This window comes from Dendropsophus ebraccatus, chromosome 11 (assembly GCF_027789765.1).
Source record: "Dendropsophus ebraccatus isolate aDenEbr1 chromosome 11, aDenEbr1.pat, whole genome shotgun sequence".
NCBI classification, from domain to species: domain Eukaryota; kingdom Metazoa; phylum Chordata; class Amphibia; order Anura; family Hylidae; genus Dendropsophus; species Dendropsophus ebraccatus.
Genome location: NC_091464.1, coordinates 75,350,489 through 75,378,450, shown reverse-complemented (window position 1 = coordinate 75,378,450; position 27,962 = coordinate 75,350,489).

The window sequence follows — 27,962 nt, the reverse complement described above, 5'->3', positions numbered from 1 at the left end:
TAATACAGTAATCGGATGCAGCTGTCAAAGTTGACACCTGCATCCGATTACTTGAATGCAGCCATCCCTGGTGTCTAGTGGGGTGGATCGCTCCTCTGGGACGTTGTCATGGAGGAGCGATCCACACATCTCACCCCCTCCGGTCTCAGCGCCGTAATGGCGCTGATCCCGGCTCGGCACTCGACTGCTTCCGGCTGCAGCAGCCGGAAGCAATCAATATGCCTATCTTATCGATCTATGCAGCATTGATCTGTATGAGAGATCAGTGTACTTATCCTAGAAGTCCCCCAGGGGGAATAACCCTAACCCTAGGGGGGCTTCTAGTATAAGTGTAAAAGAAAAAAGAAAAAAAAAAAAAAAGTGTTATTATCAATAAAAAGCCCCCTCCACTAATAAAAGTCAGAATCACCCCCTTTTCCCATGTTATAAATAAAAATAAAACAAACAAATAAACAAACATGTTTGCTATCACCGCGTGCGTAATCGCCCGAACTATTAATCACATTCCTGATCTCGCACGGTAAACGGTGTAAGTGCAAAAAAAATCCCAAAGTGCAAAATTGCGCATATTTGGTCGCATCAAATCCAGAAATTTTGTAATAAAAAGCGATCAAAAAGTTGCATATGCACAATCAAGGTACCGATAGAAAGAACACATCATGGCGCAAAAAATGACACCTCACACAGCCCCATAGACCAAAGGATAAAAGCGCTATAAGCCTGGGAATGGAGCGATTTTATGGAACGTATATTTGTTAACAATGGTTTGAATTTTTTACAGGCCATCAGATACAATATAAGTTATACATGTTATATATCGTTGTAATCGTAATGACTTCAGGAACATATATAAATAAGTCAGTTTTACCCCAGGGCGAACGGCGTGTAACGAAAAAAACCCAAATAAAAAAAATGCGTTTGTTTTGTTTTTTTCAATTTTACAACATATTGAATTTTTTTCTGGTTTCGCAGTGTACTTTATGAAAAAATTCAGCCTGTCATTGCAAAGTACGATTAGTGGTGCAAAAAATAAGGGCTCATGTGGGTTTCTAGGTGGAAAAATGCAAGTGCTATGATCTTTTTAAGCACAAGGAGGGAAAAACGAAAACACAAATTTAAATTGGCCCGGTCCTCTAAGGGTTAAACTTTGCAAAGTCAGTAAAATTTCTGAGTGAGGGTTCTATTAGACAAAGTGATTTCTCTTTTCCATAGATTAGTGATAAACAATTGCAAAACAGCGCTTTTGTGACCGACCTAAAATCATTCACCTCAATACACAGAACCATAGTACTCTAGTATACGAGCGCTCGGAATTACGAACAATGTCTACATACACTAAAAGGATTGTAAACGATTTGCAAATGTTTAACAATGATAGTAAGATCAGGTCGAAAAATGACACACAAACAAATTTTCATAAAAAAAAAAATGGATAAATACACGTATATATATATCTGATAAAACGTCCACATGGACAATAAAATATCCAATGAATGGTGGAATATATATATATAAAAATAAGAAGAGAGCCAAGTGATGAGCACCGCGCCGGGCCCAGCGCGGTCACCCCACTTAAATAATGGTAGTCCCGAATCACGGTTTTTAACCTAGGCTCGTATTGTTGTTGAGCCGGTGTACTTGTACTTTAGATAAATAATACTCCTTTTAGAATGAGATCATGCAAGGGAGAATTAAAAGACAAGTAAATGGTGGTGGGATATCCACCTCTCACCCTGCTGGTGATATCATCTGCAGTCAAATGCGGTATTGTGATGGTAATCCGTGAACCAGTCTCTGCGGTCAGCTTGGGAGCCGTGCAATCGCGGTCTAGTGCAACATATGCGTTGACTTGAGTTGTTGTGGCGTCCGCGTGGATGGGAGCGCGCGCTCCTTCCGGCTGCTGTTGTATAGGGTGCCAGAGGAATATGGCTCCGGTTCGGGATCTACGTTTGTAAACCTAGGTATAGTTTCTGAAAGGCTCTGTTATCCTGAGTTCCCGGGACGCGTTTCAGGAGATCTGCTCGCTCCTTTCCTCAGCAAAAGGAATCTGGATAACTCTAATGTCCCTTGTATCCTGTCAGCTTTTATATCCATTCTGGACTAATCCACAAAACCTGTGATGGATCCTTCCAGGTAATTCTCCACACCTGTAGATCATTTGCTGCTGCATAGTTGTTACTACCTCATATGGAGTTACATAGATCGGCAACTTAGCAACATTTATTGGTCTACATCATTACATCTCTATTCTGTTTTGCATTACTCCCACCGTACAGTTTGAGTGGAAGAATGAAATTAGTTTAAACACAATAATAAGAATAATGAACAATAATGGAAAATGGTAAAAAATGTAACACTACATGGAGAAATATGTAATAGAATGTATATGTGTCTGCAACATATAAGGACAGAGTAAAATACAATACAATAAATGTGTGAAATTATAGTTGAATTCTCTCTATATTGCCATCTGATCTTACTTAGTATATCTGAACATATTTATTATTATTAAGATCAGATGGCAATATAGAGAGAATTCAACTATAATTTCACACATTTATTGTATTGTATTTTACTCTGTCCTTATATGTTGCAGACACATATACATTCTATTACATATTTCTCCATGTAGTGTTACATTTTTTACCATTTTCCATTATTGTTCATTATTCTTATTATTGTGTTTAAACTAATTTCATTCTTCCACTCAAACTGTACGGTGGGAGTAATGCAAAACAGAATAGAGATGTAATGATGTAGACCAATAAATGTTGCTAAGTTGCCGATCTATGTAACTCCATATGAGGTAGTAACAACTATGCAGCAGCAAATGATCTACAGGTGTGGAGAATTACCTGGAAGGATCCATCACAGGTTTTGTGGATTAGTCCAGAATGGATATAAAAGCTGACAGGATACAAGGGACATTAGAGTTATCCAGATTCCTTTTGCTGAGGAAAGGAGCGAGCAGATCTCCTGAAACGCGTCCCGGGAACTCAGGATAACAGATCCTTTCAGAAACTATACCTAGGTTTACAAACGTAGATCCCGAACCGGAGCCATATTCCTCTGGCACCCTATACAACAGCAGCCGGAAGGAGCGCGCGCTCCCATCCACGCGGACACCACAACAACTCAAGTCAACGCATATGTTGCACTAGACCGCGATTGCACGGCTCCCAAGCTGACCGCAGAGACTGGTTCACGGATTACCATCACAATACCGCATTTGACTGCAGATGATATCACCAGCAGGGTGAGAGGTGGATATCCCACCACCATTTACTTGTCTTTTAATTCTCCCTTGCATGATCTCAAGGGCCCGGCGCGGTGCTCATCACTTGGCTCTCTTCTTATTTTTATATATATATATTCCACCATTCATTGGATATTTTATTGTCCATGTGGACGTTTTATCAGATATATATATACGTGTATTTATCCATTTTTTTTTTTTTTTTTTTTTATGGTATTTTTAATTATTTCTCTATGCATTTAGATTATTGCCGTTTATGAATTGTAGCATTAAATATTTTCATTCAATTTTGTTGACATAATCATTATAGCTACACCTATAGTATTATTTCACCCACTTCTTGAGAGCCTACTACACTGTTATACATTTGATTTCTATTTTTATCCCGTCAGCGCCGGGACAGTAGTGCACTCGATAAGGGTGGATCCCATCTCTATGGAACAGGTGTAGCAGACCTCCCTCTTTTTCTTTAAACAAATTTTCGTTAGTTGTTTGATCGTGCCTGCATACACACGGAAAGATCATCACATAAATTCGAACAATAAAAATTTTTCACACAATCTTTTTTGGGAGTCACTGAGGCAGAATCCTCTTCAGATGGCTCCCATTGAAAGGAAGAGTCTGAACCCAACAAGTGGTCCATCAGGGTTTTGGATTGCTAAAAGGTCCTTCTTAAATTGTTACCCTCTAGGACAAGAAGAAGTGATGCTGGTTTTCTTCTCGAATGCAACAGGGCTTTGTTACTGTATTACACCCGTGAAACTGGTGAAGGGACGAAATATACAAAAATTAGAACAAAAAAAATGTAATAGGCTTCTGCAAGACACATTATGGCCGACATACTGCCAAATATCTAATGGGTCAGAAACCTATTACATTTTTTCGTTTTCATTTTTGGATATTTCATTTACACCTTCTCCTTACAAAATATACAAAAATTAGACAAAAAATTTAAAAGTTTGACTGACAGCTGGAAGACTGTTTGGCCGCCAGTTTCCTGAAGTGTATGGGCTGCTTCACCCGAGCACTAAGTCGAGCGCGCTGGCCCAATACTAGTGGTCACGTATCCCCTGTATAAGGACAGATGAATATAGCGTTTAGCACATTTATTCCTCTATGGCCGACATAATTAAAGAACATTTTTTAAGTTTAAATAGTCTTTTTGTAAAGTCAAAGAAAACCATAATGGAATCATTTATAAATGTTACTCAAAGTGAAATATAATTGAACAATTTAAAACAGATGTGACCGTAGTTCTCATGAGAGACTGGGATTTTCTACCAATTCTTCTGCTCTCCAGTGAGTCTTCATATAAGATTGTTTAGTTTTAGAGCCTTGTAATTATTATTTTTTCTTTTATTATTAATTTTTCTTCCTCCTTGTCTTCTATGAGCCAGAACTCTTGTACTTTTCCATTGACAGAGCTGTATGGGGGGAATTCGGGACAATTTTTTACTAATGGCCCCTTTATTTTACCACATAATGCTATGTAAGAAGAAAATATTTATGGGGGAAAAAGTAAACAAATTCTGCAATTTAGCAACATTTTTTTCTTTTTTTTTGGGGGGGGGGGGGGGGGGGGTATGCTGCTTACAATGCGCCAAAAGTGACATGTTATCTTTATATTATGGTCTAGTACAATTACAGGAATACTCAAATTATACATTTTTTATATTAAAGTACCTTGTTGTCTGTAATGTTAAAGGAGAATTTTTTTTTCAAAACTAACAGGGAGGGGGTGGCTTATTAAAAACAACTTGCACTTACCTCCTTGTCTCCAGCGTTGGGGTTCGCGGTCCTGTTTTGGTCCCTGGTCGCTTCTAGGTGGGGACCTGGGACTTGCCATGCCAGGACCGCTCAGCCAGTCAACGGCTGTAGAAGCCCTGGAATTCTCCTTTAGGGTGCGTTCACACCTACAGGATCTGCAGTGGATCTGCAGCAGATTTGATGCTGTGTTCAGTTATTTAAATGAAATCTGCTGCAGAAAATCAGCTGCAGATCCTGTAGGTGTGAACGCACCATTAATGTTAATGTTTTAATAGCTTACACAGTTCTGTATATGATGATATTAATTATTTTTTAAGTTTTATTTTTTTTTCTCCTTTACTTTAAAATAGAAGTAGAATGACTTGCATTCCCTGTGATCGCAGGACTTAGAGTTGCAGCACCCAGCCTGTAACCTCCTGGATGCCACGGTTACTACTGACTGTAGCATCTAGGGCGTTAAATACCAGTAATTGAAGTAAATGTGAACTTTATATGTATTTTAAAACTTTTCCACTCCTGATTTTGTATAAAAAATAAATAAATAAATAAATCTTATCCAAAAAGTCGCCCTGTGAAAGAGAACAAACTCAATTCTTTTTGCGCACTCGGATGTGACACTTTTCACAGCTGAATCAGCCAAAACCCCCAAACCCCCTGCATCAGGATACATGACAATATTCAGGTCAGACTACATTTCCTCTGTTTTATTTAAGGAAAAATGCAGTTTTTGCTGTATTTTGGGTTTAGATAAAGTAGGTTAACAGGAACATTAGATACGTAAGCAAAAACGTAGCTATGGAAATAATCAGTGAATCTCTCTTGCAGACACTATGCAGTTGGGACATGAGAAGTTGTGTAACTGAGGTCCCTTCTTTTTCAGCAGCTGCAGTAAGGATAAAGCCTCATGCACACAGTAAGGCTTCATTTAGCGTCTTCTATGGGACCTCTATGTGCACACAGTGGTGCCTTATGGATACATATCTACTGTAATCCTTTACAGGCCTGTATTTAGAGTTCATGCTGCCCTAGGCACCTTGCTTGCTGAGGCGCCCCCCGGCACTGGCTGGTTACATGCATGGTATATACCCTGGCACTTGGGTGCCGCTCTGCTTGATGCCCGCTATTCTCATCAAACAGACGTGATGGAGGAAGGAAGGAGGCCGGGGACATCTTAGTTCGGGGACCACTTCTGTCCAGTGTAGGACTGGGGCACACCAATATAGAACCAGTGAGACTTGACATGCTGACCCACTCCTTTCCTGAATTCATCTGTATCTGTGACAAATCCCTACATTTGTACAGCTCTCAGGCTATGCTGGGAGTTGTAGTCTCTGAGAGGACAACCCTGTAATAAATCACAGTGTGCAGAGACTCCTGGTGGCTGCAATCTGTGAGTGACAACCATCAGCCCTGAAGGTCCAGCAATACATCTGTCTACGCTGTACTACAACTCCCAGCATATCCTGAGGGCAGCAGACTGTCAGTACATGCTGGGAGTTGTAGTGCCTGCAGCTGTTGTAGTTGGGTCCTAGGTGCATTATACACTGGATGCTTTGTGGCATATAAGAATACATAGATCTGTGGGTGCAGGGAACTGACCCCAGAACATCACTGATAGGGGATAGAACAAAAACATCTCCCCCTATCCCTATCAGTAATGTTCTGGGGTCACTTTCCTGCTCTGAGCCTCCACTGATCTATATATTCTTATATGCCACCTAGGGCCCAACTACAACAGCTGCAGGCACTACAACTCCCAGCATGTACTGACAGTCTGCATCCCTCAGCATATGCTGGGAGTTGTAGTGCCTGCATCTGTTGTAGTTTGATTCTAGTTTTTTGCGCTAGTGTACTGTAGTGTCCGCGGGGCTGTGTCAGTACACTACCGCAAACCATACACTGACCCATTTAGACCCCAATGGTACACAGGCTCTGCACACTATAGAAGTGTTTACAGTGCAGTTACTAATGACTCACAGGTGACGTCTTCTCCCATTGCCGTTGCTCACTTTTTGCTTTCTTCTCCATCTGGCAGCCATCTTGAAGACTTCTCCGACCACAACTCGTCTGCAGGCGGGCAGCTGGGGGTGACTGGGGAAGGGAGGCAGCTGGGGGTGACTGGGGAAGGAAGGCAGCTGGGGGTGACTGGGGAAGGAAGGCAGCTGGGGGGGGGCTGAGGAAGGAAGGCAGCTGGGGGGGGGCTGAGGAAGGGAGGCAGCTGGGGGGGGCTGAGGAAGGGAGGCAGCTGGGGGGGCTGAGGAAGGGAGGCAGCTGGGGGTGACTGGGGAAGGGTGGCAGCTGGGGGTGACTGGGGCAGGAGGGCAGCTGGGGGTGACTGGGGAAGGGAGGCAGCTGGGGGTGACTGGGGAAGGGAGGCAGCTGGGGGTGACTGGGGAAGGGAGGCAGCTGGGGGTGACTGGGGAAGGGTGGCAGCTGGGGGTGACTGGGGCAGGAGGGCAGCTGGGGGTGACTGGGGCAGGGAGGCAGCTGGGGGTGACTGGGGAAGGGAGGCAGCTGGGGGTGACTGGGGAAGGGAGGCAGCTGGGGGTGACTGGGGAAGGGAGGCAGCTGGGGGTGACTGGGGAAGGGAGGCAGCTGGGGGTGACTGGGGAAGGGAGGCAGCTGGGGGTGACTGGGGAAGGGAGGCAGCTGGAGGTGACTGGGGAAGGGAGGCAGCTGGGGGTGACTGGGGAAGGGAGGCAGCTGGGGGTGACTGGGGAAGGGAAGCAGCTGGGGGTGACTGGGGAAGGGAGGCAGCTGGGGGGGGCTGAGGAAAGGAGGCAGCTGGGGGTGACTGGGGAAGGGTGGCAGCTGGGGGTGACTGGGGCAGGAGGGCAGCTGGGGGTGACTGGGGAAGGGAGGCAGCTGGGGGTGACTGGGGAAGGGAGGCAGCTGGGGGTGACTGGGGAAGGGAGGCAGCTGGGGGTGACTGGGGAAGGGTGGCAGCTGGGGGTGACTGGGGCAGGAGGGCAGCTGGGGGTGACTGGGGCAGGGAGGCAGCTGGGGGTGACTGGGGAAGGGAGGCAGCTGGGGGTGACTGGGGAAGGGAGGCAGCTGGGGGTGACTGTGGCAGGGAGGCAGCTGGGGGTGACTGGGGAAGGGAGGCAGCTGGGGGTGACTGGGGAAGGGAGGCAGCTGGGGGTGACTGGGGAAGGGAGGCAGCTGGGGGTGACTGGGGAAGGGAGGCAGCTGGAGGTGACTGGGGAAGGGAGGCAGCTGGGGGTGACTGGGGAAGGGAGGCAGCTGGGGGTGACTGGGGAAGGGAGGCAGCTGGGGGTGACTGGGGAAGGGAGGCAGCTGGGGGTGACTGGGGAAGGGAGGCAGCTGGGGGTGACTGGGGAAGGGAAGCAGCTGGGGGTGACTGGGGAAGGGAGGCAGCTGGGGGGGGCTGAGGAAGGGAGGCAGCTGGGGGGGGCTGAGGAAGGGAGGCAGCTGGGGGTGACTGGTGGAAGGGAGGCAGCTGGGGGTGACTGGGGAAGGGAGGCAGCTGGGGGTGACTGGGGAAGGGAGGCAGCTGGGGGGGGGGACTGGGGAAGGGGGGCACAGGCAGGGGGAGCAGAGGGAGAAGATGGGGGGCACAGGCAGGGGGAGCAGATGGGGGGCAGAGGGAACAGCCGGGGGCAGAGGCACACTAGGCAGGTCCCCCCAAAGCAGCTTCGGGGGCGTCCGGGGTGAGCTCCTTCCGGCACACGCTGCTTCTATCTCAGGCCGGCAGCTCACCCGTGCAGCCCCGCGGTGCCCGAACTTCTTCCTGCTGCAGCGCTCATGACGTCATCGCGCCGAGCAGGAAGAAGTTCGGGCACCGCGTGGCTGCACGGGTGAGCTGCCGGCCTGAGATAGAAGCAGCGTGTGCCGGAAGGAGCTCACCCCGAGTGCCCCGGGGCTGCACAATGGTGGCGGTAGCGGCGGCGTCACACCCCACCCCCTTTTCCAGCCGCGGACTAGGCACCCGTGGCCCGGTACCTAGGGCGGCGGGGGTTAAAAATATTTTTTTTTATTAAAAAAAATATATATTTTGATCCCTGCAGGTGCCGCCCCCCGCAGGGCGCCGCCCTAGGCACCGGACCACGGGTGCCTAGTGGCAAATACGGCCCTGATCCTTTACAAACGTATAGGATGTTAAATAGTCATATTGTTCATTTTGCTTTTAATAATACACTCAGGGTTTATTCACACGTACAGGATCTGCAACACATTTGAAGATGCCCTCAAAAGATAAACATTTTTAGATTTTGAAAATTTCTATAATGTTTTTGGAAATAGGAGCCCTATGAGTGGCATGTGCGGAGTAGAGGCAGCCATAGCATTACTGATTGTATTGGTATCAGTGGTCACATGATCACCCACAGGTTGGCAGTAGGAGGCAGACATGTAATGTGTCATAATTAACAGTATGATGCCTAAAACAAATTAAAAAAAAATATTTTATGGTAACACTATATGACTCAGAAGTACACTATTAGCTACAGCACAATGTAAAAACAAGAAAAAAAAAATAATGCTGTTCTGCTAAAATAAACGCTTAAAGTGTACCTGTCGTTTTAATTTTTAAAATCTAAAACAGTAGATGTGAAATAAAGTAAGTTTGCAATATACATTTATTATATTTGTTATTATCAAGCTGTAAAACAAAGCTGAACTTACCAGAAGTCAAGGTCCAATCTCCAGAAGGCAGATTTTCTGCTGGTTGTAAAAAAAAAAACCCCAAAAAACTAAACACAGGAATTTCGGCCCAAAGTGTCTGTCAGTCACATGACTGCCTTCTCTGTGAGCACTCAGATGGCCTGGGATACACAGGACTTCCTGTGTTTTGACTCTTTGGGGAGGGGGGAGTGAGAGAAAAAAAACAAAACAGAAAACAGGAAGTGACGCGTTTTCCACGATAACTAAAAAAAAAAAAAATACTAATGAATATAAATTGCAAACTATCACATCTACTTTTGATTTAGAAGTTATAACGTCAGTGACATTTTAAAAAATGAGAAAAAAATAGTATAAAGATACTGGAAATTAGAGATTAATCACAAAAAAAAAAATATAAACAACATGGATAGAACAAATTAAAAAAAAAAATGTCAGGGCTGAATTTTAGGAAATTATTCAACTCAGAATTGTGAACCGACTTAGATTACAGAAAAATAAGAAAAAAACAATGTCTTTGCATACACTGCATATGTTCATACATATACTGAATGTATAACTTATCCATAGGCCCCCAAAGGTCAGTTTTACAGGGGAAAAAAACAAACAAACATGTTTTGGAATGTTTATTTTCTTTTTTAAAACAGTGTGTCAGATGTTTTTTTGAGGGGGGGGGGGGGAGAGGTGCTACAGATTATTGAACTAAAGTAGTCTTTTTACAAATGACAAATTTTTTGGTTCCAAAACGTGCCAATACACATGCCAAAAAAGGATACAACATAAGTAGGGATAAGCAAACTTGACGAAAGTTCAGGTTTGCATGCACCTTAATGATCAGAATTTGAATTCCGCAGCTCGGAGAAGGTGGATGCAGCCCGAGGACTGCCTGGAAAACATGGATATGCCCTATATTTGTTACCATGTTTTCCAGGCAGTCCTCGGACTGCATCCACCTTCTCCAAGCTGCGGAATTCAAATGCTGATAATTTAGGTTTATGCAAACCCGAAATTTGGTCAAGTTCGCTCATCTCTAATATCATGCCCAAAAGTAAGTAGGACCATAGGGATGTTTTCCCAATAAATTCAGTTGAATTTTATAGGGAAAAAAATTGCTCTTTTTGGGCGTTATGAGATAGAAGCTTTTCTCCATTAACTTAGGGGGATATTTATCAAACATTGTGCAAAAGAATGGCGGAACAGTTGCCCATTGGCAACTGCATCACTTATTCGTACAAGATTTGCTAGACCTTTCCCTATGTGTGCACATGACTTTATAGTTTACCAAGGCTATTGATGGAATGTGTCAGTACCCTATCAATGGTATGCAGGCACCTATTGCGGTATACTGGGCCTATTCACATTACTGGCGTAAAGATACTGAACTAGTGTCGTACACATTACTTTATATAGTGACAATTCAGGGGTTACTCACTCGCTGGGATCGCCATCTTCTGGGTCTGAGACAGTTGGCACATCACAAACTTCAGTCCAGTCAGTGCTGAATGCTTTAAACTGACCACAGCCAACTTTATTTGTCCATTCAAGGAAAAACATAAGACAAAGGCAACACTTTGCAATTAAATAAAACCTAGGCCGTCTAGCCACTGACTGTACAACACAGCTTCCCTAGCTGTCACTTCTGAGCCCACTGCTCAACATCACCAGATCCACTGGTCTCACCAAGACTCCTTGGCTGCAGCTCCCACAGGCCTAGCGCTTCCTGTGTTCTCCCACCCTGGGAGTCTTCACCTGGGAAGCTCTAAAGTCTCTAATAGATCCACCAGGTGGGTTTTAGAGCCTCATCAGCTCTTAGATTGGAGTGGAGTATATGGTTCAGGGGCTCCACCTGAACCCCTATTCCCACTCCAGAGGCCCAGTATTGCCTCTCAAAGACAGACCATGCCATAATATATTTATATATATATTATATATATATGCAGTGAATGGCCTAAACGTAGTCAGAGATGAACGAACCTCTTCCGAACCCGATCGTTCGGCATTTGATTAGTTGTCCATGTTTTCCACATAGCCTTAGGGCTTTATGCAACTTCAGCAGCCACCGCTAATCAAATGCCGAATGATCGGGTTCAGATGGACTCGAGCGTGCTCCAGGTTCGCTCATCTCTAGTAGTCAGCAATTATTGGGCCGGCAGCCATAGTGAACAGTGGAACAATACAGTCATTACCAGACACCGCTGCAGATACCAGTGAAAAGGTGAATCACATTTCTACATCTCTGAGCCTTAAATGCTAATATCCATTTTTATATTTAGACTTTGTTCTAGTTCTTGGAACCCGTTCAATCACTCTGTCACCATATAATTAATGACAGAAATCTTCCCTTTCACAGGGACTTATTACGGCTCCATCTTACCTCCTGATATCCGTAGCAACTAGACCGGGCCTCAGACTCACTGAGTGATATCACTCCGTATCCAGCCATGTAGCAGTGTTAGTCTAATGCCACCCCCTTTACTATACATTATAGAAAAACTGCCAGTCACTGTGATCATATAAAAGCAATGAAGACAAAGGGTACAATATTCCTTATAATAGATGCCTCTGCAGCTGTAGAACCTCTTTTTCAAATAATAATAAAAAAAAAACACTGGAAAATAAGGCTCCTAAGGCCTGGTCACCCACATGCAGACTCCTGAAGCATTGGGCGCGAGTCTCAGTCAATCGTAATCAAACTAATATATAAGACTTTATAAGAAATGATAAATTCCTCATTAATTCTAGAACTAATGTAACTTGGCGGAGCTCTCCTAGTGATTCTATGGCGGCTCGGTTATCTATGGCTTGCTGAATCACTGTCATTTCAGAGCCGCGTCTGGCGCAGCAGGGAGTGAAGAAATCAATAAGCCAGAAGAGGCAGCGGTGTCACAAGACGCTATAAAATACAATGACAAGGCTTAAAGACCGGATAATAATTGAGCTGCTGTAAAGTTTAAAAAGTTTGATGGGCTCATAATCTCCATTGATTTGAGTGGGGGGATGAGTGAGTGTGTGTATCTGGCACTTTTTCACCTGTATTAATAGATCAGTAGGATCTAGTAGGATCTAGTAGGATCAGTAGATGCAATGACCAATATCTACTTATCTCTTGCCTCCAAACCTCCCTCTCCTTATCGAGACAACACACAATTTAAATGCTTCCCTGTTTGTAGACTTTTACCCTTCCTCTCCTTTTTTTTTAGCTGTTTAAAGGGGTACTCTAGATTTTTTTTTTTAAAACCAACAAGTTTGAAACAGTTATACAGATTTGTAAATTGCTTCTATTTAACCCCTAGGCGACCCTGGACGTACCCGTACGTCCAGGGCCGCCTCCATGTGTTCAGAGCAGGGCCGCGCTCTGAACCGCTGCGGTCCCGTGTGCCGCTCGTACCCCGGGACCACGGCTATTAGCGGGCACGGTCTGATCGCCGTGCCTGCTAACACAGTAATCGGATGCAGCTGTCAAAGTTGTACTTGATGCAGCCGTTTCCTGGTGTCTAATGGGGAGGAGCAATCCACACATCTTACCCCGTCCGGGGTCAGAGCCGTAATGGCGCTGATCCCAGCTCGGCACTCGAGCAATCGATGTGCCTATCTCATCGATCTATGCTGCATATCTATGCAGCATAGATCTGTTTGAGAGATCAGTGTACTTATACTAGAAGTCCCCCAGGGGGGCTTCTAGTAGAAGTGTAAGAGTACAAATAAAAGTGTTATTCATAAAAAGCCCCCTCCCCTAATAAAAGTTTGAATCATCCCCCTTTTCCCATGTTATAAATAAAAACAAACATGTTTGCTATCGCCGCGTGCGCAATCGCCCGAACTATTAATCACATTCCTGATCTCGCACGGTAAATGGCGTAAGCGCAAAAAAATCCCAAAGTGCAAAATTGTGCATTTTTGGTTGCATCAAATCCAGAAAAATTGTAATAAAAAGCGATGAAAAAGTCACATATGCGCAATCAAAGTACCAATAGAAAGAAAACTTCATGGCGCAAAAAATGACACCTGACATAAGCCTGGGAATGGAACGATTTTTAGGAACATATATTTGTTAACAATGGTTTGAATTTTTTACAGGCCATCAGATACAAGAAAAGTTATACATGTTATATATCGTTGTAATCGTAACGACTCAAGGAACATATATGACAAGTCAGTTTTACCCCAGGGCGAACGGCGTAAAAATAAAAAAAAAACAAATAAAATAAATGCGTTTTTTTTTTTCAATTTCACCACACTTTGAATTTTTTTCTGGTTATGCAGTGTACTTTATGAAAAAATTCAGCCTGTCATTGCAAAGTACAACTAGTGGCGCAAAAAATAAGGGCTCATGTGGGTTTCTAGGTGAAAAACTGCAAGTGCTATGGCCTTTTAAGCACAAGGAGGAAAAAACGAAACTGGCCCGGTCCTCTAAGGGTTAAAAAAAGAAAATCTCTAGTCTTCCAGTACTTATCAGCTGCTGTATGCCATGCAGGAAGTGGTGTATTCTTTCCAGTCTGACACAAAGCTCTCTGCTGCCATCTGTCCATGTCAGGAACTGTCCAAAGTAGAAGTTTTCTATGGGAATTTGCTGCTGCTTTCACAGTTCCTGACATGGACAGAGGTGGCAGCAGAGAGCAGTGTGTCAGACTGGAAAGAATTCCTGCAGGACATACAGCAGCTTATAAGTACTGAAAGATTTGAGTTTTTTTTTAAATAGACGTTATTTACAAACCTGTATAACTTTCTGACACCAGTTAATTTGAAAACTTTTTTTTTTATTTATTTTTTTATCAGGAGTACCCCTTTAAGCGCTATGATTTCAGGCAGGGTGCAACACTGGTTTGGCTACTTCTTGCGAAAAACCTAAAAGTTTCTCTGGAGTCTTCCTATGCATTCTTTTGCCTGACACCATCCTCTATGCATCCAATGCTCTAGTCTAGAATGTCAGAAAATTGGATACCAGTATTGGATCTCGTGTACCTGAAAATAGACAGGCATCTTACTGAGTGTTGATATCAGCGAGACGCGTATCTGTCCATAGAACGGGTCTTTAAAATTCTGCTACTACACTATTCACCAAATCATGCCATGGCTGTAGAGGGTGGATAGTCCATCTTTTCATCCCCCCCTTCTGCTATCCCTTTCACCTTTGTATGATGCCTACTGGGTTCTTTGCCCCTCTTGAGATCCCTATAAAATGGTGGCAGCATTGGACTTTAGCAGAGAAACGGACAAATACCATAACTGGCCCTAATTTACCTAGGAGTATGTTCACACAGCTATGGACTGTGTCAATTTCCACATAACAAACAGAAAAAAAAAAAACTTCAATAGAAGCTGTGCAAAAACGTGTGATGTCACTTTTGTGCATAATTGAAGCTCCTATTGAAATCTATGGAGGCCGTTCCCTTATCTCACTAACCATGGCTCAGAGAGCAACAAAAGGTATTTTCCACAGGCACATCTTATGTCTTTGTGAACATTATCTAGACACATGTATGAACGTTAGCCCATCACTGTTCAAATACAGCTTACCGTCCCTGCAATGTCCCTATGGAAACCCTGCACTAATTCTCCCTAGAAGAAACCACAAGAGGACTCAGTGAAACCCTGTAAACCTCTGCTAGATAGGCCCCTGGATCTGCATCAGGCTACCATTGCTAAGTATCCCAAGGTTAGTCGAGTGAATATTGTAGGCCTTAATAACCACTAGAGATGAGAAAATCTCAAGCATGGTCGGGTTTGTCCAAACCTGAACGCTCTGTATTTGATTACCAATGGCTGAACAAGTTGAACGCAGCGCTGAAGCCGCCTGGAAACAATGGATACAGCCAGTCAGTCATAGGACTGCATCTACAGGGCAACTGGTACAGCCACCGCCAATCAAATGCCGAGCGTTCAAGTTTGGACAAACCCGAGCGTGGTTGACCTTCAATCATCTCTAATAACCACCTCAATGCATGAGGTCTCCCCCTTGTCGTATCAACACATAAGCACCATTTACAATGATTAATACTTCCCAGTAATCTAACCATCAGCCCATTGAAAGTCCGTTCTCAGCCTTTATAACTCTGCTTTGCCCCCGATTCATTTAGCGTAGGTGGCAGCCATCACAATGTTCATCGCGACGCAAGGTTACATAATATTTTACCTGAATTAAACTTTGCCTACGAAGTCACCCGCTAAATCAGCGTAAATGTCAGAAAGTGAGAGAAGCGTTGGACATAAAGTTTGTGAGCGCAGCGGTTGCCGTGGTAACCTGGCCGTGCCTTACAATAAAATATACACTAAGTCCTGGCAATGAAACGGAATAAGTCATTTTCTAATCTCTTTCGCCACATTGACTAGTTCATAAAGAACCCGAAAGGTGTAATTGAACAGATCTCTGGGAAGAGACATGAACTCAGTATGCAATGTAATTGGTTATAAATCATGTCGTTCTGATGGAAGCATATTTCTTCTACATTCAGGGACAGGTTAATATATTTAGCAAAAATTTCCTCTCGGAACTTATGTAGTATTAGGAATTGATTAAAATGTAAAGAATAACTTAAAGCCTCTCTCTCCGCTATGGTAACTAAAAGCACTGACTTAAATCATACCGGCCGTCGCGGGAGTCTCCCGAAACCCTGCACATTCCAGCTGTGGTGAACCACCTCTCCGTTAAACGTTGTTCGCACAGTGGAAACTACAGCTGAGACATTGTCTAACACATCTTTAAAAGTCTACATCAAGTATAAAAATAAAAAAAAAGTAGTCTGTTATAGTTTTAGATTTCTGCCACTGATACCACAATAGAATTGTTATGCTCAAAATTTAATTATGAGAAAATGTATGCAGTGGGCTCCCCCTAGTGGCCACTGCAGGCAGCCAAAAGATTGTCATTGAACTTTCTGATGGTTATATTCAACAGAATCTATCACTATAAAAATGCAATCCAGTCTGCAGAACTCATGTTAAACAGCAGATTGTTATAGTTTTGTGGGGAAATGTGACAGATTTTTGGGTATGAATGTGCATATATAAACAGCTGTAAGTCGGAACTCCCACTTGACTCCCAAGCACATAGATTTCCATGAATTAATTACTAACTTGGAAAATTTCAAAGTGCAATGTTCCCTTTAAGTTGCTGGTACGTTTATTTTGGTGGTGCTATGATCACAGTATTGTTTATGAGGGGCAATTAGTTGGTACTGTAAATGTCTGTGTTACAGAACTGTCAGGTAAACAGGAATATGGTAGGCACTGACAGGTAGGCCCTAGGTTGGAATCCCCCCCCCCTTTCCCTGCCTACTTACTAGTAACTGCCCTAGGCGGCAGTGGGTAACTGGGCGACAGTCCCTGGCCTGTATAGATTAAACACAGAATGAAACAAGACAATACAGACATAATAAGAGAGTGTGGACAGTCCAGGTAACAGGCAGGCAGCCAAATCACATCACAAATAAAAGGCATATTTAAAAGTCAGGCAAATAGTCAGGGCAGGCGGCAAACACTGATAGTCAGATACACAGGCAGAGGGTCAAGAATAAAGTATAGCTGGGAGGAAAGGGTGTAGAAGTCAGCACTCCAGGAAGTAGAAACTTAAAATTTAACTTTTATTCGTGCATTTAAAATTCTGTGGTGGGCATAGCAGGACCTACGCGTTTCGCGCTACTGCGCTTAATCATGGTTAAGCGCAGTAGCGCGAAACGCGTAGGTCCTGCTATGCCCACCACAGACTTTTAAATGCACGAATAAAAGTTAAATTTTAAGTTTCTACGTCCTGGAGTGCCGACTTCTACACCCTTTCCTCCCAGCTATACTTTGCATGTGGCGTCTGGCCAACGCCTTGAAGATCGAGCACCCTTTCTAATCCTGCCTGCTGCCACTACATTCATCCACTGGTGAGCTGTATCTCCTTCTTTTAATTGCAGCGAATCTTAGGAAAGTCACCGGCACTACTCCGGACAAGATCTGGACCTTAGATCGTTGATCTAGGACTTGTGGCAAATCCTCGCGTCGGGGTGCATTTCAAAAATCAGATATAGCGATAGCAGGTATAATAGAAAAAAGCTGAAAGCACTCACCGCTCTGATGCAAGGTGTCTTTATTTCATAGTGGATTAAAACATGGACATTAGTCCTGCAGGACGGCAGATGCTGACTCCTACGCAAACAACTCTCTCATGACGGCCATTTCGCGCGCATGCGCGCTTCGTCAGATGAACGCCCTGCCTGCAGGTCTCGGGACAAATACCCGGGATGACGTATGCAGGTGGGCGTATCACAAAGAAGGGTAATTCAACCTTTATACATAAAAACATTTAAAATCATTGTAAGCTATATTCTATGTCTGTGACTATAGGTTGTAAAAAAATATATAAATCTATATAAACATTCCCAGCTCTATCCTCTCATTGAGACCGCTGTTCCCTTGCGCTCCTGTTGCCAAGATTAAGCGTGCTTCAATTTTTAATAATTCAGTATTACTATCTCGTCCTGCCTTATTGTGGACTCTTCTGAGCCCTATAAATTTGAGGCAGGTAGTGTCGGCATTGTGTTGTTGGTTGACGTGTTCAATAATTCTCATTGTGCTTTTTTTGTTTTTTATTGCATAGATGTGTTCGTAAAATCTGCGGTGTAATGGTCGTAGGGTCTTCCCTATATAGAAGAGCCCGCAAATACATGTAATGGCGTACACTACGCCTTTTGTTCTGCAACAAATGAACTCGTTGATGTCGCATTGTATGCCTCCTAAAGTGATTGTTTTTGCAGTAAGTGCCTGGTCGCACCACGAACAACTACCGCATCTGAACATGCCTCTGGGTGCCGTTGAATTTAGCCAGGTATGTTCTTGTGTAGTTTTATTGTTTTTAAATTTACTATTTTCTCTGAAGCTCATTCTGGAAAATAATGCCTTTATTTTTGATGACACGTGGTACCAGCAACAAAATGGTACCGCGATGGGCACACCAGTGGCATGTACCCTAGCCAATCTTTTTTTAGGGGAGTTTGAAAGGACAAAAATTTTCAGTACAGATAATCCGTTCACTCTAGCGATAAGCGCTTATTATCGTTATGTGGACGACATATTTATAATATGGAACGATACCCCCAAGGCTTTTGATGACTTTGTAAAATATATTAACCAGAATGAGTTCAGTATGACATTCACTAGTAAAATCAGTCCAACAGAAATGGAATTTTTAGACACTACTGTTAAAAGTAATTAACAACAGTCTGACAGTTAACAGCTATCGTAAACCAACAGCATGTAATTCTCTATTGCACCACACTAGTTACCATCCTCCCCACGTAAAAACAGCAGTACCCTATGGGCAATATTTACGGCTAAGACGCATAAATAGCTCAGATGCCATGTACAAAGAGAAAGCAAGAGAACTTACCTGTCGTCTGTTGCAGCGGGGCTACCCGGAAGGCGATTTGCGTGCATCAGAGGAGAGGGCTTTCGCAGTGGATAGAAAATCCCTATTATATAGAAAAAAAGAAATGAAAAGATGTGGTTTCAGCGTACAAAGATCAAACTTCACTTTCACTTTTAAATATAGCCCTATGGCAAACACTATTAAAGAAATAATTAACAAAAATTGGTATCTGATTCAAAATGATCCAATATTATCAGAACATTTTTCAGAAAAACCTGTTGTTGCATACAAAAGATGCAAAAATTTAAAAGACATTCTAGTCCATAGTAAATTTAAAAACAATAAAACTACACAAGAACATACCTGGCTAAATTCAACGGCACCCAGAGGCATGTTCAGATGCGGTAGTTGTTCGTGGTGCGACCAGGCACTTACTGCAAAAACAATCACTTTAGGAGGCATACAATGCGACATCAACGAGTTCATTTGTTGCAGAACAAAAGGCGTAGTGTACGCCATTACATGTATTTGCGGGCTCTTCTATATAGGGAAGACCCTACGACCATTACACCGCAGATTTTACGAACACATCTATGCAATAAAAAACAAAAAAAGCACAATGAGAATTATTGAACACGTCAACCAACAACACAATGCCGACACTACCTGCCTCAAATTTATAGGGCTCAGAAGAGTCCACAATAAGGCAGGACGAGATAGTAATACTGAATTATTAAAAATTGAAGCACGCTTAATCTTGGCAACAGGAGCGCAAGGGAACAGCGGTCTCAATGAGAGGATAGAGCTGGGAATGTTTATATAGATTTATATATTTTTTTACAACCTATAGTCACAGACATAGAATATAGCTTACAATGATTTTAAATGTTTTTATGTATAAAGGTTGAATTACCCTTCTTTGTGATACGCCCACCTGCATACGTCATCCCGGGTATTTGTCCCGAGACCTGCAGGCAGGGCGTTCATCTGACGAAGCGCGCATGCGCGCGAAATGGCCGTCATGAGAGAGTTGTTTGCGTAGGAGTCAGCATCTGCCGTCCTGCAGGACTAATGTCCATGTTTTAATCCACTATGAAATAAAGACACCTTGCATCAGAGCGGTGAGTGCTTTCAGCTTTTTTCTATTATACCTGCTCCTTCTTTTAATTGTTTTTTCACGTCTGCTAATTTCGGTCAAGAATAAAGGCAAAAGGAATAGAGCACAACAGGAGCAGAGCTGAATAGCCAGTATCTGAAGCTGAACAACTTATAGTGGACCAGGAGTCGAGTCCAGAAGCCTATTCGACCGGCGTCCTGATTCCCCAACAAAGCACACCTGAATATAAGGAGACTGGCTGGCAGAAGATCTGCCAGTCACAGAGCTAACCAAAACCAATCCATGTTAACCGTGAACTAACCAGAAGAAATATGCAACAACATATGGGTGTGGTGAGGAATTCATTAACTAAGACAGCAGGAGTAGGACAGTGTTCACACAACACAAAAGCAAGTGACAAAAACCTGACTACTAGCGCAGTCTCAGCTGCACACCACGAGCAGAGGGACGTGTGTGTGTGTGTGTCAGGACGACCTGTCCATGCATCCTTAATGCTGTCTGAGAGACCCTGTTTAAAGAGGGCTTTTAGTGCCGGCTCACACCACCCCAATAATCTTCTGCCACTCGCTTTCAAGGCCTATGGCTTCCAAGGCCTGAAAAAAATTATCCAGGCTTACCCATGCCTCCACTGTGGGAGGAAGTTTAAGGGCCCAAGCCTGGGGATCACCCTGCAAAAGGGACACAACAATATCCACCATCTCCTTTTGGGTAGCAAAATGGTTCACCTTGAAGTAAAGATGACAGGACTCCATGAATGTCTCAAACTTGTCCCTGTTGCCTGAGAAATTGTCTGGGAGGAGCATGGTGGGTTTAGAGGAAACAACAACTGGGGGTGCAGCCATAGCTGGTGAACGTGCCTTAGCCTGATTAGCTGTGAGGACACAACCCTGCCAAACCCTTCATTTGGGTGACCAGGTCCATGTCCATAAGTAAATTGACCTGGTCTAACACCCCCTCCACCTTGGTCGCAAGGTCCTGATTAGAATCCATGCTAGTAATGGTGAAGGGGAAAAAATATTGTCTGGGTATTCTGTTACGGAACTTTTGGGTATACAGTAATATGGCAAACACGGACAGGTGGACCCTAGGCTGGAACCCACCCCCCTGTCCTTTCCTACCTACCACTAACTGCCCTAGGTGGCAGCGGGTAACTGGGCAACAGTCCCTGGCCTGGATAGGTCAAACACAGAACAAGATAATACAAACACAATAAGGCAGAGTGGACAGTCCGAGTCACAACAGGCGGGCAGCAAAGGTACCAAATCACAAATAAGAGGCATAGTCAAAAGTCAAGCAAATAGGTCAGGTGCACAACAGTAGCAGGAACACAACAGAAGCAGAGCTCAATGGCCAGCGTTTGCCTGGAGTGAAGCTGAACAACTTATAGTGCACCAGGAGCCCATTGGACCAGCCTCCTGATTCCCCAACAGAGCACACCTGAGATTGGCTGGCAAGAGATTTGTCAAAGCTAGCTAACCACCATTCCAGGGTTAATGGCCCCGGACACTGAGGAAAAGAGGCATTACAGAGGGGAGGGGAGATTGTCATACTGGTGGTCCGCGGCATCCCCAGGGCTTCTTGCCCGGCTAGCGCTTGGGAATTACACTTGGCCACTGGTTGGGAATTCTTTCAGCAGACAGCTGAATTGGCCCGGCTATATAATAGTGTGGTGTCCTACCACAGGTGTTGCTATTGGTTAAACCCTTCGCAAAAGCCTTTTAAGTGTAAGTGGTTATGTAGCAGTACCAGAGTTTTACCACTAGATGTCATTGTTATAAGTATGTATATCCAGATATTGCATAGCTCTAGGAACTAAAGGGTTATTGTTTTGTTTATGTATCACATGGATCTGTACACCAATAAGAGTTCTTTCTTCTCCTAACCTATCATCTCTCTTTACTTCTTTTCTTACACATGCACTCCTCACCCACTCGCAGCACAGTTTACATATGCTGTAAGAAGGAAGTCACATGGGTAGAGGAAGTGTAGAAGTCTTTTGCCTTGGATTCTGTAGAGGAAGGACTCAAGCTAGGAAGCTCCCTACAGCAGTCCTGCCAGGTCCCCAGTCCAAGTTGTGGTCTAGACGTAGAGAAGAGCACATGTATCTAGACACAGTTTGTCTTCAAGCAACCTTACTACACACTATGCAGTGTTAAGACACTACTAGAGAGGACAAATCAGGGATCATCCTAACCCACGCCGTGGACAAAGAGGAACACAGTGCAGGACAGTATCCACAAGAAGTAAGGAACTGATCCGGATAGAGCAAAGTTGCTAGAAGCCCATGCACTCTCTCTTGCAGAGCGGGTGTAATCAGAGAACTCTGACCACTTTACTCATCCCAGGTAACAAGGTTTGGGGCTTGTGTCACCCTCTAGGACGGGTCACCCGACATTGGTGGGCAATAGGTGGTGCAAAGACCAAAAGAGTCAAAACACGGGCACAAGTATTCTCTCTATTTTCAAGTATTCTACCTCTGAAGTTCCGGCAGAGCACAGTACTACTTGAGTTGGGACTCTCTTGACATCCTCCTCTCTACTCTTCTGATCCTATTCTACCCCTCAGCACACAAACCAGCCAGCACGGCTGTATTACTCTTTCAACTCTCCGTACAGATTTGGTTTATCAAGTGTAAAGTAACTTATCAAGACAAAAGTATACTGTATTTTCCTGTATCAAGTATCTTCACAAGAAACAAGATTATATTTATTTTAACAGGACTTTGTGGTTCTTCACTAAGCATCAACACAGTAATCACTTCCTTGGGTTCTCCCCCCTTTCTGTGGGTGGCAGGGCCAATAGTCCGGGTGGGTCACTACTCCACTTCGGACCACCGTGATAATTGGCCAAGGGCCCCCACACAGCCCGGCAGGTTACTTTCCACAGGGAAAAAAGGTATTGCCAGCCCGCTAAAAAATAAAAGCAGGTGTGCCCACATATCTGTGTGCCCAACCGGCACTGTCGTCACGGCAAAGAACCAAAGGGAAGGGCTGTACCAACCAACAGAGTGTCCGCCACAAAAATGTCTATGGCACGGGCGGAGTTCACACGACGGAATCTCTCGGATTTCATAGTGTGAACCCACCCTTAGGCTTCAAGAATCTGTCAGATAACTCTGTGTTAACGCACCATCTGTGACCATACTCTTGCCTTTATCAGAATGTCAGTGAATGTATGCCTTTTCTTCACCATCCACCCCAGACTATCTGTATAACAGGATCCTTGCACTCCCAGCCTAGTTGTGAATCAGTGTTTGTGGTACTAAATGTTGTGAGTAAACCACTGGATACTAGGTATTTCACTGTGGTCCCAAAATGCCATTCACTTCCATAGATCACCAGGTATGTTCCATTCACTATCAATAATCACCAAAGCAGTGGACCTGCTGGGGACAAGCCACTAAACTCCATTTGCTCAGGATATTTTCCTATAATATTTCTGTCTATTGTATTTACTGGTTTGGAATGTGAATGTGACCTGTACAATTTTCCCAATGGAAGCCTTCACTATATAAACATAGGGGCAGGTTGGGAGAGCGCCATTCCACACCCCTGACTGCATGTTTATGAGGCTGCATGTAAACAGCAGATGCTTGATGGCTTGCAGGGTGTCTATGCCAGACAATCCCTTTAAAAAGGCGACACTGAATTCCAGGATACTGTACTGCTTCACATCTGTTGTGATAACATGGAGGCTGTACAGAAAAAAAAAATCATTTTATATCATCTCACTGCGAGGAGAGAACTCTGCACTCTGCATTCTCCACCTGTATTGAATGGTGGGTGCACAGCTGAATTCTAATATAGATTTTCACTTACTCAGACGCTGTGCTCTTACTCTGGTGAAATACATCACTGCATATCTCATTTACCTATTTTCCCATTTTTTTAAAAAAACTTCTTTGGCTATAGGCTACAAGAGAGACATCGTGTGGACGAAGACAGGAACAGTCGCCCTAGGGAAAAACATTGATTCTGCAAACAGGGTCGAATACTAACATATTTATATACTTGTTTACTTAGATATATAGCTCCAACATAGTCAGCACAAGATGTTCCTGCTCTCTAATTCTATTCCATCCTTAAAGGGACATTATCAGAACATTTTACTTAAATGAATACTATCCAAGATATATAATGATAAAGCGTTATCACTAGTTGTACTTCCTTACAGGATGTTTATTCCTTTCATTTTCAATGTGGATTGGTCTTCAGGATCCCCTACATATATATATATATATATATATATATATATATATATATATATATATATATATATATACTACAGCACAGTCACTGCAGAGGGTTATCTCTCACCCATCTGTAGATTAGAAGTCTCTCCTGGGAACACAGCTCCAGTATCAGCAGCAGCAGAGCAGTGTCCACACCATGACCATGATGCTTCCCAGTCCGACTCCCCATCAAACTAGCTAGGGTTTTAATCCCCCTGCACCTGTAGGGAGAGAAGAGCCTCTAGGTTAACCTCTCAGTAGCCAGGGAGGAACATACCTGCCTTGCCAGATTAACCCATTCAACCTGCTACAATATATAGGGTGGGTTCATACTGAGGAATTCTCGCGGATAATATCTGCGAAATTCCGCAGTGTGTCCGCGCACACGGCCGTGCGCCTTTCGGCGGATAGTGGAATACACTGGCCCATAAAATGGTGTCTATCTATGGAGCCGGCGGAAAGGCGTGCAGCCGTGCGCGCGGACATACTGCGGAATTCCGTGGGCATTGTCCGCGAGAATTCCGTAGTATGAACCCACCCATAGAGAAAGAGAGGAAGAGAGAGAAAGAGGATTAGGTGTGTTTTGCAGCATGCTGCCTTGTGCTGGACAATGCCACAGCTAGAGGAGCAGACTGGGAGTAAGTGCAGCAGGTGCTGCAATGTCACCAATTATGCAAAAGTCTGCAGAAAAGAGAATGGGGAACTAGCAGGAGTGCTACAGGAGTGAAGTAAGAGAAACAGATTGCTGAACTCAGGGAGACCAGCCAAACAACAACACTGCCGGCTGCTAGTGAAAGCGCTCAATGCAGTGAAGTCCTAGGTGCATTGCCCCTGGGAAACATGAATATGCAAAAGAAGAGCCTGTGGAGCCTCATCGAAGAGTCTCAAAACACAGGACTAGCCAGATATCCCTCCAGGAAGGACCCAGCCAAGGGGCAGCTCCTGTTAAAAAAACCACCATATTAAGTGGCCCTATAAGTCAATGTAATGAGAAGGGATAAACCAAGGCCAGGTTACCATCCACATACAGCTGTTTTGGGGTGTTGCCCCTCATAAGTGTGGAGCAGGATTCTGGCTAGGTGGGAGCAATGCCTAGTAGAGCCATAAGAGAAACAGATTGCTGAACTCAGGGAGACCAGCCAAATGACAACACTTCCGGCTGCTAGTGAATATGCAAAAGAAGAGCCCGTGGAGCCTCATCAAAGAGTCTCGAAACACAGGACTAGCCAGATATCCCTCTTTGGCTGGGTCCTTCCCGGAGGGATATCTGGCCAGTCCTGTGTTTCGAGACTCTTTGATGAGGCTCCACGGGCTCTTCTTTTGCATATTCATGTTTCCCAGGGGGCAATGCACCTGGGACTTCACTGCATTGAGCGCTTTCATTAGCAGCCGGCAGTGTTGTCATTTGGCTGTTCTCCCTGAGTTCAGCAATCTGTTTCTCTTATTGCTCTACTAGGCATTGCTCCCACCTAGCCAGAATCCTGCTCCACACTGATGAGGGGCAACACCCCGAAACAGCTGTATGTGGATGGTTACCTAGCCTTGGTTTATCCCTTGTCATTACATTGACTTATAGGGCCACTTAATATGGTGGTTTTGGTGGTTTCCTAACAGGAGCTGCCCCCTGGCTGGGTCCTTCCTGGAGGGATATCTGGCTAGTCCTGTGTTTTGAGACTCTTAAATGAGGCTCCACGGGCTCTTCTTTTGCATATACAGGAGTGAAGTAGGCAGGGTGGGGACTGTGATCAACAGCTGAGGGAAAGAAATGCATTTTTATGGTGCGTTCACACCTACAGGATCTGCAGCTGATTTTCTGCAGCAGATTTCATTTAAATAACTGAACACAGCATCAAATCTGCTGCAGATCCTGTAGGTGTGAACGCACCCTTAGGGTACAAACACACACACCGTATACGCAACAGATAGGCAGCAAATACGCAGCAGATTTGCAGCAGATTTGATGCTGTGTTCAGTTATTTAGATCTAATCTGCTGTGATTTGTTGTGTATTTGCTGCGTATCGCAGCAGTAAATACGCTGCGTATACGGTGTGTGTGTTTATACCCTTGGAGTTCTAGTACTGAACAAATGCTCAACCAGGAAGTATACAACTAAGTATGCATTTTCCGTGGTTCCAGCAAGGGCGTCGCTAGCACCATTAAAGGAGTTATCCAGCACTACAAAAGCATGGCCACTTTATTTCAGAGACAACACAACACTTGTCGCAGGTGCGGTTTGCAATTAAGCTCCATTCACTTCAATGGAACTGAGCAGCAAAACCCCGCCCAAGCTGGAGACAAGAGGGGTGCTGTCTCTGGAAGAAAGTGGCCAGGTTTTTGTAGCGCTGCATAATCCCTTTAAATAAATGCTTTATATGTCGCTACCTTGTGCCTATGTGCTTGACATACTATTCAGCTCTGCAGGTATCTGAGTACTGGGAGCCACAGTTAGGATCCAGCAAAGGCAACCTCTATTTGTAAAGCCCAGTTCTGCCATCTAAGACATCAATTTATGTTATAAGGGAATGTTCACACTGAGCAATAGGCGAGGAATTCCTCGCCTATTGCTCAATTTGAACATACCCTTACATTGAGCTCCAATTAGGGATGCACCGAAATATCGATACTAATATTGATACTCCAGGCAAAAAAAACAAAACGGTTTGGTACCAGGATTTCCTAGTAATGGGTTATAGTGCAGCTTAACATAAAGTATAGTGCAGAAAACACAGCGGGTGGCTAGCTGAGTGCTGGCCATGTTCTCTGTGTGCCGCCCCCAAGCGTTGCCTTCTCCTCCACCTCCAAACAGCTGGCACTTAGCAATTTGTTGTACATGCATTTAATCCCTCCCCAAGCTGGTCCATATGCAGCAGGGGTCTGCTACTATATGAAACAGAGGTCCCCACTGCTAATGGCTAAGGTCCCACGGACAGCAGTCATTCAACCACTGCAGGGAACGCCCTTTTGCCACCCCCACCCCTGGTGCAGTGGCCCCTTACACCCACCAGTCCCTAAGTGGAGCTCAATGTGCACAAGGAGGCACCATATCAGGAGTCTGGGCAGGGGCATTATGGGGAAGATTTATCAAACATGCTGCAAAGTGAAACTGGCTCAGTTGCCCCTAGCAACCAATCATAATCCACCTTTCATTTTTCAAAGAGTCTGAGGAATGAAAGGTGGAATCTGATTGGTTGCTAGGGGCAACTGAGCCAGTTTCACTTTACAGCATGTTTGATAAATCTCCCCCATTGTGTTTAGTGGCACAAACCCTCTAAGTAAACTATGCGAGAGCCAGCAGGTAACTCCCAATCCACACTGCAGATATTTGCTTATACTCCTTTGCCGCTCTTCCTAACAATAGATGTGAATCAGGCTGCATTGTGCTCATCCCAAAGCCTCGATAACATCATGTAATTATGAGGGGCCGCCGGGAGCGACTCTACCTGCTGCATGTTCCTAATTATACAGTGATTTAATAGAGCGCCGGACCGTCGATCAGACATTTATCTATAATTACGGGCGCAGAGCCATCGTAAACATGACTAATGGCTGATCACTTTCATACAGCCAAAGAATATGACTGTAGCAATTCTAATAATTATC